This window comes from Tamandua tetradactyla, chromosome 4 (assembly GCF_023851605.1).
Source record: "Tamandua tetradactyla isolate mTamTet1 chromosome 4, mTamTet1.pri, whole genome shotgun sequence".
Taxonomy (NCBI): Eukaryota; Metazoa; Chordata; class Mammalia; order Pilosa; family Myrmecophagidae; genus Tamandua; species Tamandua tetradactyla.
The window spans coordinates 145285670-145295212 of NC_135330.1; positions in this window are offsets into that span (position 1 = coordinate 145285670).

Sequence of the window (9543 nt, forward strand, 5' to 3'; positions counted from 1 at the left end):
CTGTAATCCAAGTAAGAGGCTCCATTCCACCCTTGTCCCGGTGCTCTAAATAATAGAAGCAATGATATTTCCCTACAATGAGATTTTCCCTTTGTGAAAAGCTCACTTTTACTTTCTGTAGTCTCAATTCACCAGGTCATTTTTAGCTTTTTATCTGTCACTGAGCTATATAACAATAATTAGGATGATGTCAATTTTACATTAGTTTCCATGAGTGTACTGAGGGACCCCCCCACTGCCAGAGTCTAAGCTATATTTACTGGTAGGATTTGAACATGTCTGGCTGACTGGTGGAGTGGACTTGCCAGCGGACTATGTGCATGACCAAATGAAGCCTCCTGGGAAAGAACTCATGCTGAAGAAGCAAAAGTGAAGGGGGAAAGCTAGGGTAACAGATCCCTCAAGTATCATAAAGAACCTTGATTTTATGTGCAGCACCTGTCAGCTTCTCAGCTCTAGTCCGGTACTACCAAGGTTTCATAAAGAAAAGGAATTGTCCACAACCTCTCTCTAGAAAATGAGGACACTCAGCATCTCTACGTTAGTCTCCAGGCACAAAGCCAAAAAGGAAGAGACATACTTTCCCCTCTCTGCAAGGAACACAGCATGGCTTTAGCATGTGTCATTTTCCAGAGAACTCTACATTTAGCATCATAAAGATTTAACATAGATCCTAAGCCTCTGTGGAGACAGAATGGATTTGTTGCTAGAGACTTCCAAGTAAAACTGGAAAGATTTTGAGAGAATGACATTGTGATGAAGGGTCAAAGTCAGAAGAAATATGAGTTTTTAGTATTGATGTGCTTTAAGTCTATTCTCTAGGTGAGTATAGAAGTATGGACAATTATTCTAGTTAATTAAAAATACTGTTTTTGAATCTAGTTTAATGAGATACAAGAAAGAAAAAAATTATGATAACATCAACTGCTAATCAATATAGCTTTATTAAAGAGCCTTTTCTTTGGCACAGTAATTTTTTCCCTGCTATTCTTGGCTATTTTTAAAGGATGAAGACTGCTGTGATTTCCAAGTGCTAATTAATTCCAAAGTTCTCACAGGTCTGTAAATGGTAGAGTACAACATTGGAAACTACAGAGGTTATGATTTAGAAAAATACTGTCTACTTTTAAGTTCGTGTAGGTATGTAATGAATTCTCTCACTGTTGCCATGCTTTCCTCATTTGTTTTTGAGAAATGAAACCCTGCCCCTGACTGAGAATTGATAAACTAAAGAAAGAGTTAATGTCAGATCTTATCATTGACAGTTGGTAGCCTGTAAATATACCTATCCTTTCTTTCACTTAATAGGGGCACTTTAGTTGTCATAAACATTACTATCAGTGCTCCAAGCTTGTGCCACCTGGGTCAATCATTGCTTTAGTGAGAAGTACAAAACTGAGTGTTCAGAAGCCTTCATTTTGGTAACTCTCATAGTGGCCTCTAGTGTCCAGAATCTATCGATGTGTCTTAGTTTGCCAGAGCTGCCATCACAAAAATCAAAAACTGGTTTTGACTTAAATAACACAAATTTTTTGACTCAGAGTTTCAGAGACCAAAAGTCCAAATCAATGCATTGACAAGACGCTGCTTTCTCCCGGTTTTGGTAACATTCTGGCAACTGGCTTGCCTCAGCCCTTGGGGTCTCTTGCCTGCCTCTCTGCCTCTCACCGCTAGATGATCTTGCTCCTTGAGTCTGCTCTTTCCTTGGCTGCTGACTTTAGATTTATTCCTTCGGCCTTCACTAATTCTTTACTTCTGGTTTTTTCTCTTTATAAATCCTCCAGTTATCTGGATTAAAACCCACTCTCATTCAATAGATCCTCATCCTAACTAAAATAACACTTAGGAAGGTCCTGTTTACAAGGTTCATACCCACGGGGTGTGGACTAAGATTAAAAGCATGTGTTTGTTGTGGTACATGATTCAACCACAGTGTAACAAAAAAAAGATGCTCCACAGATACTCAGGCTGGTTAAGAAGAACAGCACCTCCACATATCTTGATTCCCTACAAGGACAGATCTTTTTATTCTTTGAGGATTGGATATTCCTAAAATGGGTATAATATCAAATGGAAAAATAATCATCGTAGATATATTAAGAACAGGCTTCTTAGAACCACCAACACTATTTTCCTCAAGCGACTATTTATTGTTCTGATGTCCACTTGCCAATTCTGAAAATAGAATTTTTTATTTTCCTTATCTTTCTAACAGTTCTTGTATTTTAAACTTTTTACTAGTATCTTAATTTTCACTGTTGAGAATGAAAGATATCTAACTTTCCTTCCAAGCTGTTATTTTTTCTCTGATTATGACAATCTGCATTCTTATTTATGTCTCAAATGAAAAATGGAGGAAACCTAGTCTGGAAACAAGGGCATATGAAGATTCCTGCAGGCAGAAGAGGGCCAAGGGAAATATTTAGGGAATGGCACCTAAAAATCCTTGGAAGTAAATTTAGGAAAAGCAACTGGTTAAATTAAAAAAAAAAAGAAAAAGAAAAATGTTCTAGCTCCTCCTAGTCTCATTGTAGGCTATACTAAACTATTTGATACTCTCCTTTTGAGAAAATGGTTATAAAAAACTGTGAAGAGTTTTTGTGTAGATATATGGGAGACTCATGGAGAACTATCTCCCATCAAGGATATGGGGACGTGTCTCCTTCTCAAAGCTAGGAATCGGCCACAATTTATGTCTTCCTGAAAGCAAAACTGATACCACTACTCAGTGGTGTGCTGTTTAACAACTGACTCTGAAGAAAAGAAAGCCTTTGGTCTGCAAACTTTACTGATTTTCTATGGCACAAATACTCCCATCATAACCGATTCTAAGCTACCAGTAAGACATCACTGAATGTGAAGTTGAGAAGAGATGCATAATAGCACACCATTGATAGTCTTTCTGTCATAGGAAATAAAAGATGTAAATAATTTCAAGAGCATAGATAATACTAAAATTTAGTAAAATAATTAGGAAGTGATGAGTTTTAAGTATTTACTATGTTTCTTTTTAATGTAGTTTATTTAATAATATAAAATTATAATGGCTATGTTTAACAACCAGCTTTCAAAATTTCTAAAAATCTGACAATCAGTTCTTGTAAGCCAGTAGGATCCAGCTCCAGCACTCTCCTGCCAATCCTCCTCCTTCCTCTTAATAAAGCTCCATGGATCTCATTTTTCAAGACCAACCTCCTTCTGTGGGAATTTTATGGTTGCTCTACTGGCTCATTTAAAAAAATTTTTTTCTCCTTTTTTTTGAGTTAAGATGATCAGTGTTATTTCTCATCACCTAGTTAATATAAGTAAATTTGATCTGTTTTTGTCCCAATTTAGATTGTGTGAGTGTATTTGTCAAGGTTTGCCATATAAACATAACCAATAGGATGTGTGTGTGTGTATGAGATTTATTATAGGGAATTAGCTCACATGACCACAGGGGCTGGCCATTCTGAACTCCGTAGGGCAGACCTCATGCTGGAAATTCCAATAACGTTGCATTGATGTCCTTAGTCCAGATTCTCCAGATGAAGCTCGCTGACTAGAAATTCTGGCAAAATGTCAAATGTTGAAGTTAAGGCAGAAACTCTTTTGACTGCTGAAACACTCAGTTCTGGTTTTTAAGACCTCCAAATGATTGGATGTGGTATTCCCACAGTGCTGACGGCAATCTACTTTGTTGATGGTAGATGCAATCAGTTGTTTACAGGTACAAATCTCATTTATGAAATACCTTCACATAACAAGTAGGCCAGGGTTTGACTAAACAATTAGACTTAATAGCCCTGCCAAGCTTATTCATGAAATTAGCAATCACATTTAGAAATAACATATTTCTACCAATGTCGCTTTCTATCAATGTCTGTAATATTATGTGCAAATATAAGTAGAAAAACTGTTCAACTTTTTTCTGGGAATTTCCTTTTTAAAAACATTTTTCTGAGAATTATATATAAACTAGAACTAGTTCTGTAAAGTCTGTCATAATTTTTGGGGAGGTTTCATAAATTTAAAGCTATATCAAAAATAGTGCTCAATTTCTCTAAGAAAACATTGCATTCACAATAGCATCTAAAAGAATAAAATACCTAGGAATAAATTTGACCAAGGATGAGAAAGATTTGGACACTGAAAACTACAAAACACTACCGAAATAAATAAAGACCTAAATAAATGGGAAGGTATCTCATGTTCATGGAATGGAAGACTTAATATTGTTAAGATGTCAATACTACCCAAAGCAATCTACAGATTCAATTAAATCCTTATCAAAATTCAACCAGCCTTTTTTTTTCTTTTCAGAAATGGAAAAGCTAATCATCAGGTTCATATGGAATTGCAAGGGACCCTGAATTGTCAAAATAATCTTAAAAAGAAACAAAATTGGAGGTTTCTTACTTAATCAATTTCAAAACTCACTGCAATGCTACTAATCAAAAAAGTGTATACTGGTATAAGGAAGGACATATAAACAAATGGAATAGAAAAGAGACCCAAAAACAAATCCACATTTATGGTCTTCAATTGCCATACTCATAATACCTATTCCTCTGTAAATTTTACTTCCCCACTATGTTTCCTCCAATTTATGACCTTTTGGTTTCTTATTCTATTGCTGTTTTTTGGTTAACATCACCAAGATAGAACCTGTTGGCTTGGCTTATTTTATTGATCCTGGCTATACAGATTTGTTCTTGAACAATGTTGATTGGTTTCCTTAGTGAAATGCCCACCTACAGCTGGGGTGATGGGTTGGAATTGTAAATTTCCTGTGGTAGAAGGCATGTGGATAGGGTAATTTCATTTAGAAAGGACAAGGACCTATGAATAGGCAGCATCAGTCTACTAAGCAAATGTTATACACCAGAAAACTAATAGTGGCCATTTATTGCTGGGTGAATGATTTTTAAAAATATGTATTTTTCTTTTTAGGTTTCTCCATTTTCTAATTTTCCTGTAATGATTATATATGCCTTGGGAAGTAAATAATAGTCCCTGTAATGTTATTTGTAATTTTCCCTCTGTAGTTCGTAGTTTTGGTCTAACTCCACTTGGTGAAGAATTTTCAAATTCTAGCAACAGTATATTGCTTTGGAAAAGATGAATTGTACTGGCAAAAAAAAACCCACACACTCACAAAAGCATGTTTATTGTGTGTGTGCACGCGCGTGTGTGTGATGCTGGGGGAGTTACAGAAATATATACTCTAAGTTCTCTGGATTCAAGTTCAGTTCCTTAAATATTAAGTACCTTAATGTACAACAGAAATCTAGAGATGATAAGATACAGTCGCTGCCCTCTCAAAGAACTAGTAATCCAGTTAATTATATGAACAGGAAAATAAAATTAATAATGTAAGGTGATATATTTCAATGGCCAAATGAATGACCTGAGAGTTCAGAGGAGTGAGAAATTATTTCAAATTGAGATGAATAAAAAAATACCTCATGGGAGCTGTGGGATTTGAATTGGTCTTATTAATGGGGTATGCTTGAATAGGTTGGGACATGTAGAGAGCTTTATTTGATAGGGGAAAAAGCTAATAAAAGTCATTCAGGAAGGAAGGCACGAGGTATGTTTAGGAGATCTGTTTAGGAGGACTCGTTGCAGAATGGTGAGAGATAAAATTGGGATGGTAGCAAAGATGAGATTTTACTGAGAGTTTTTCTAATATGTTTTCATAAAATGCTTTGGAACTATTTTTTTTTTTTTAATTTCAAGTTCATTAACTACTTAGGATATTTTTTAGGCTGATCAGCTAGCCTGTGTCTGTTAAGGGGAGAGTAACCTGTTATCCCACACTACATCTCAGCTCTCTCACCGATGAACTGAGGTTTTAGAATCCTTCGTAATGAATGAGAACCAGAAGACCTTCTCAATTTGACATTGACTTTCTTATACTATCCTAGAATTATATTCCATTTAGGCTCTGAATCTAGTTTTGTTATCACACTTTGCCCCTCCTGTCTGTTTTTGTTTACTGCTCTCTTCACTTTGTTGGACATTATGATCCAGGTTAATGACCTTGACCTTTGGGGATTTTACCACCATACTGATTTTTGATCCCTAATTCTAAAGTTTTGTTTCAGAACCTAATTCATGATACTCAGTTCTGATGCACTGAATCCTTGATGAAATGAAATTTGGTATAAAATGGAATCCTTTTTATTCTATCTCATAAATTATTGGGTGAAGTATAAAAAGTGGTGTACATATATTTAAATAAAATAGCTCACGGAAAGTTAATTTCATAGCATAGGCCCCAAGGACAGTGTTATACCGATGTCCATTTAATTTACTGGCTTATAAATTCTGTGTGCATTGTATCATGGTAGTAATTAAACAGTAAATCACTTTTATTGTTTCAAAAATTTTCTATTCTGCATAGTCTCCTTCTTTATCCTCATCAAATCCTAGTATCTCCAAAAGACAAAGAAAATAAACATTTTTCTACAGTGATGCCCTTCAACTGTATTCATAGAGCACTAAATTATTCTGAAGAGACAGTGACTGGTATGAGTAAGGAAGAGGACACTGGCCCAGTAATGAATTTAATGATTGTCAGTTTTGGCCTATCCCAGACCAACTCAACTACAGATATGGAACATCTCCATAGCAGGATCATCTCCACTCAGCCTCTCAACCCATCCTGTTCAAGGCAACCAGTGTATCACAGGGCTCAAATACAACTGATGATGAGGTCTAGAATAAGTCTACCTCTAGTATTTGCATGAACCACCCCTTCAACCATCATCTACTCCTTACTTCCTACCCCATTGTGTTTTCCCAAGCCATATGATGAAATGCTTGCCCAAATTCCTTTTGTTGTACTCTAGTTTCAAGTGTCCTAGGCCTGCCATAGCAAGTTGCCACAAAATGGGTGGCTTAAAAATAAAACATCTCTATTCGCTTGCAGTTTGGGAGGTTAGAAATCCAAAATCAAGGTATTGGAAGTGCTGTGCCCCCTCTAAAGGCTCTAAGGAAGAATCCTTCCTTGTTTATTCTCTGTTCTGGTGGTTGCCAGCAATTCATGTCATTCCTTTGTATATAGACATATCACTCCAATCTCTGCTTCTGTCATCATATGGCATTCCCCCTGTGTGTGTCTGTCTTCATGTGGCCTTTTTATAAGGACACCAGTTAGATTGGATTTAGGGTCCACCCTAATCCAGTATGAACTTGTCTTTATTTGATTATATCTGCAAAGATACTATTTAGAAATAAGGTCACATTCACAGGTCCTGGAGGTTAGGGCTTCAACATCTTTTGAGGAATGTTCACCTTTGGAATGGATGTTTTTCTTCTAATGCCAGCCTTCTTGACTGACCCCTATATTCTTCCCAAACTCTCTCAACCTCTTTCTTGGCAGTTCTCTTTAGAACCCTGCTAAGAACAAAATGATGACTAAGACCCACGGTGCTGCGGCAGCCCTGTGGTTCTGAGGAGCCACCCCAGTATCCATATCGGATGAGTTGACTTAAATTTGTCACCTCTCTCTGAGGTGTTTGACGTGTACTTTCATGCTTAATCCTGGGGAGCATATAAAGTAATATGCATAAGAACACATTTACTTTAGTAAATCTTTAATGAATTCTTATGTGTAAATGAACAAGCTAGAATTAGGCACACACATTTCCTTTTTTTTTTGGAATTTAACACGAGCTATTATTTATCCAAAGGACTCTGAGACTTAGCTGATTCACTATTTATATCTACAAACACAATTTTTTCTATACAGTGGTTTTTAATATGTGATGACTTATTTTTAAATCTTACAGTGAATAGTACATTTCCAAATGAGCACTGACTTTTTGTATGAATAATATTAGCCTATGTTCTAGTTTGCTAGCTGCCAGAATGCAACACACCAGACATGGATTGGCTTTTAATAAAAGGGGATTTATTTTGTTAGTTCTTCAGAGGAAAGGCAGCTAACTTTCCACTGAGGTTCTTTCTTAGGTGGGAAGGCACAGGATGGCCTCTGCCAGCCTTCTCTCCAGGCCCCTGGGTTCCAACAACTTTCCCCGGAGTGACTTCTTTCTGCATCTCCAAAGGCCTGGGCTGAGATGCGAGTGCTGAGATGAGGAATGCTGAGCTGCTTAGGCTGTGCTACTTTGTACTCTCTCATTTAAGCACCAGCCAATTAAGTCAAACATCATTCATTGCAGCAGGCACGCCTCCTAGCCTACTGCAGATGTAATTAGCAACAGATGAGGTTCACGTACCATTGACTGAAGTTCACAGCAACAGAACTAGGTGCCTTCACCTGGCCAAGTTGACAACTGAATCTAACTACCACAGACCAGATCCCCACTTATATGATACTGTTCTAGAAAATATTTGATGCTTCATGTAATTCATCTAATCTGTTTACTGAACATCTTCTATGTGCAAGACACTATGCTAATTGCTGTAAGGGATGAAAAAATGAGTAAGGCATAGTCCTGGACTTCTAGTGTGGAGGAATTAAAACAATTACACATAGACATGGACACAGAGTAAGATGGCTACTACAGTCTTTAGAGAGCAAGAAAGCAGTTTTAATAATAATGGCATGATCTTAGACCTCGGCTAAGATAAAGAATAATTGTATCCTCAAGATACAAATTGTGCCTAGTTTAATTGTCTCTATCAGTTTAAAGGAGCAGATGCTCAGGTCTATAGACAGATGCTAAGGCTCCCTTGGAAACACTGAATCATTGCCTTTTTATAAGGAGGATGTCCACTGATTTCAGTGACTGCTACATTCATTAAGAATTACAGGGCAGAAAACCTTATCTTAAACTATAGTTGACTCTGTATGACCTCTGCTTATTGTTCCTGAGCAACTAAAAAGACAGCCTACCTGATGACAACAATCCATAATCTCATGTCTAGCTAATTTAGGGAACATTTAATCACTTAGCTTCACAGTGTGAAGAACACTAATGATTCAGTGGGTTGTATACATTTCTACCCAGTCCCCTTGTGAAGATGTTTACACTGCATAAGTCTGGCCCAAGGATGGAGGGATTGGGAGGACCTCACTCCTGGCTTGGGGTCATGTTCTTGTGTTTCCTTTTCCCATCTTCCCTCCATGCATCCTTCATTTCTAGAACATCTGTGGCAGCAGCAAAAGTGGAGAGAACATCTGGCTGTGGAGGTAGTGGGATTTTATTCTCACACTATCTTTAGCAGCTTTCTCACTGACATCTTTCATGGTAGCTCTATCCAGGTTATTAAATGATCTTTTAAAAAGAGTTTTTTTCTATACTTTGGTGCAAGTAAGAGTAAAGCTTACTGTAAAATTCTTTCTTCTAGGTTGAAGTAAAGATTTTTAAATTGCAGGCTGTTCTAGTTTGCTAGCTGCTGGAATGCAATATACCAGAAATGGAATGACTTTTAAAAAGGGGAATTTAATGAGTTGCTAGTTTACAGTTCTAAGGCCGAGAAAATGTCCCAATTAAAACAAGTCTAAAGAAATGTCCAATAATAGGCATCTAGGGAAAGATACCTTGGTTCAAGAAAGCTGATGAAGTTCAGGGTTTCTCTCTCAAGTGAGAA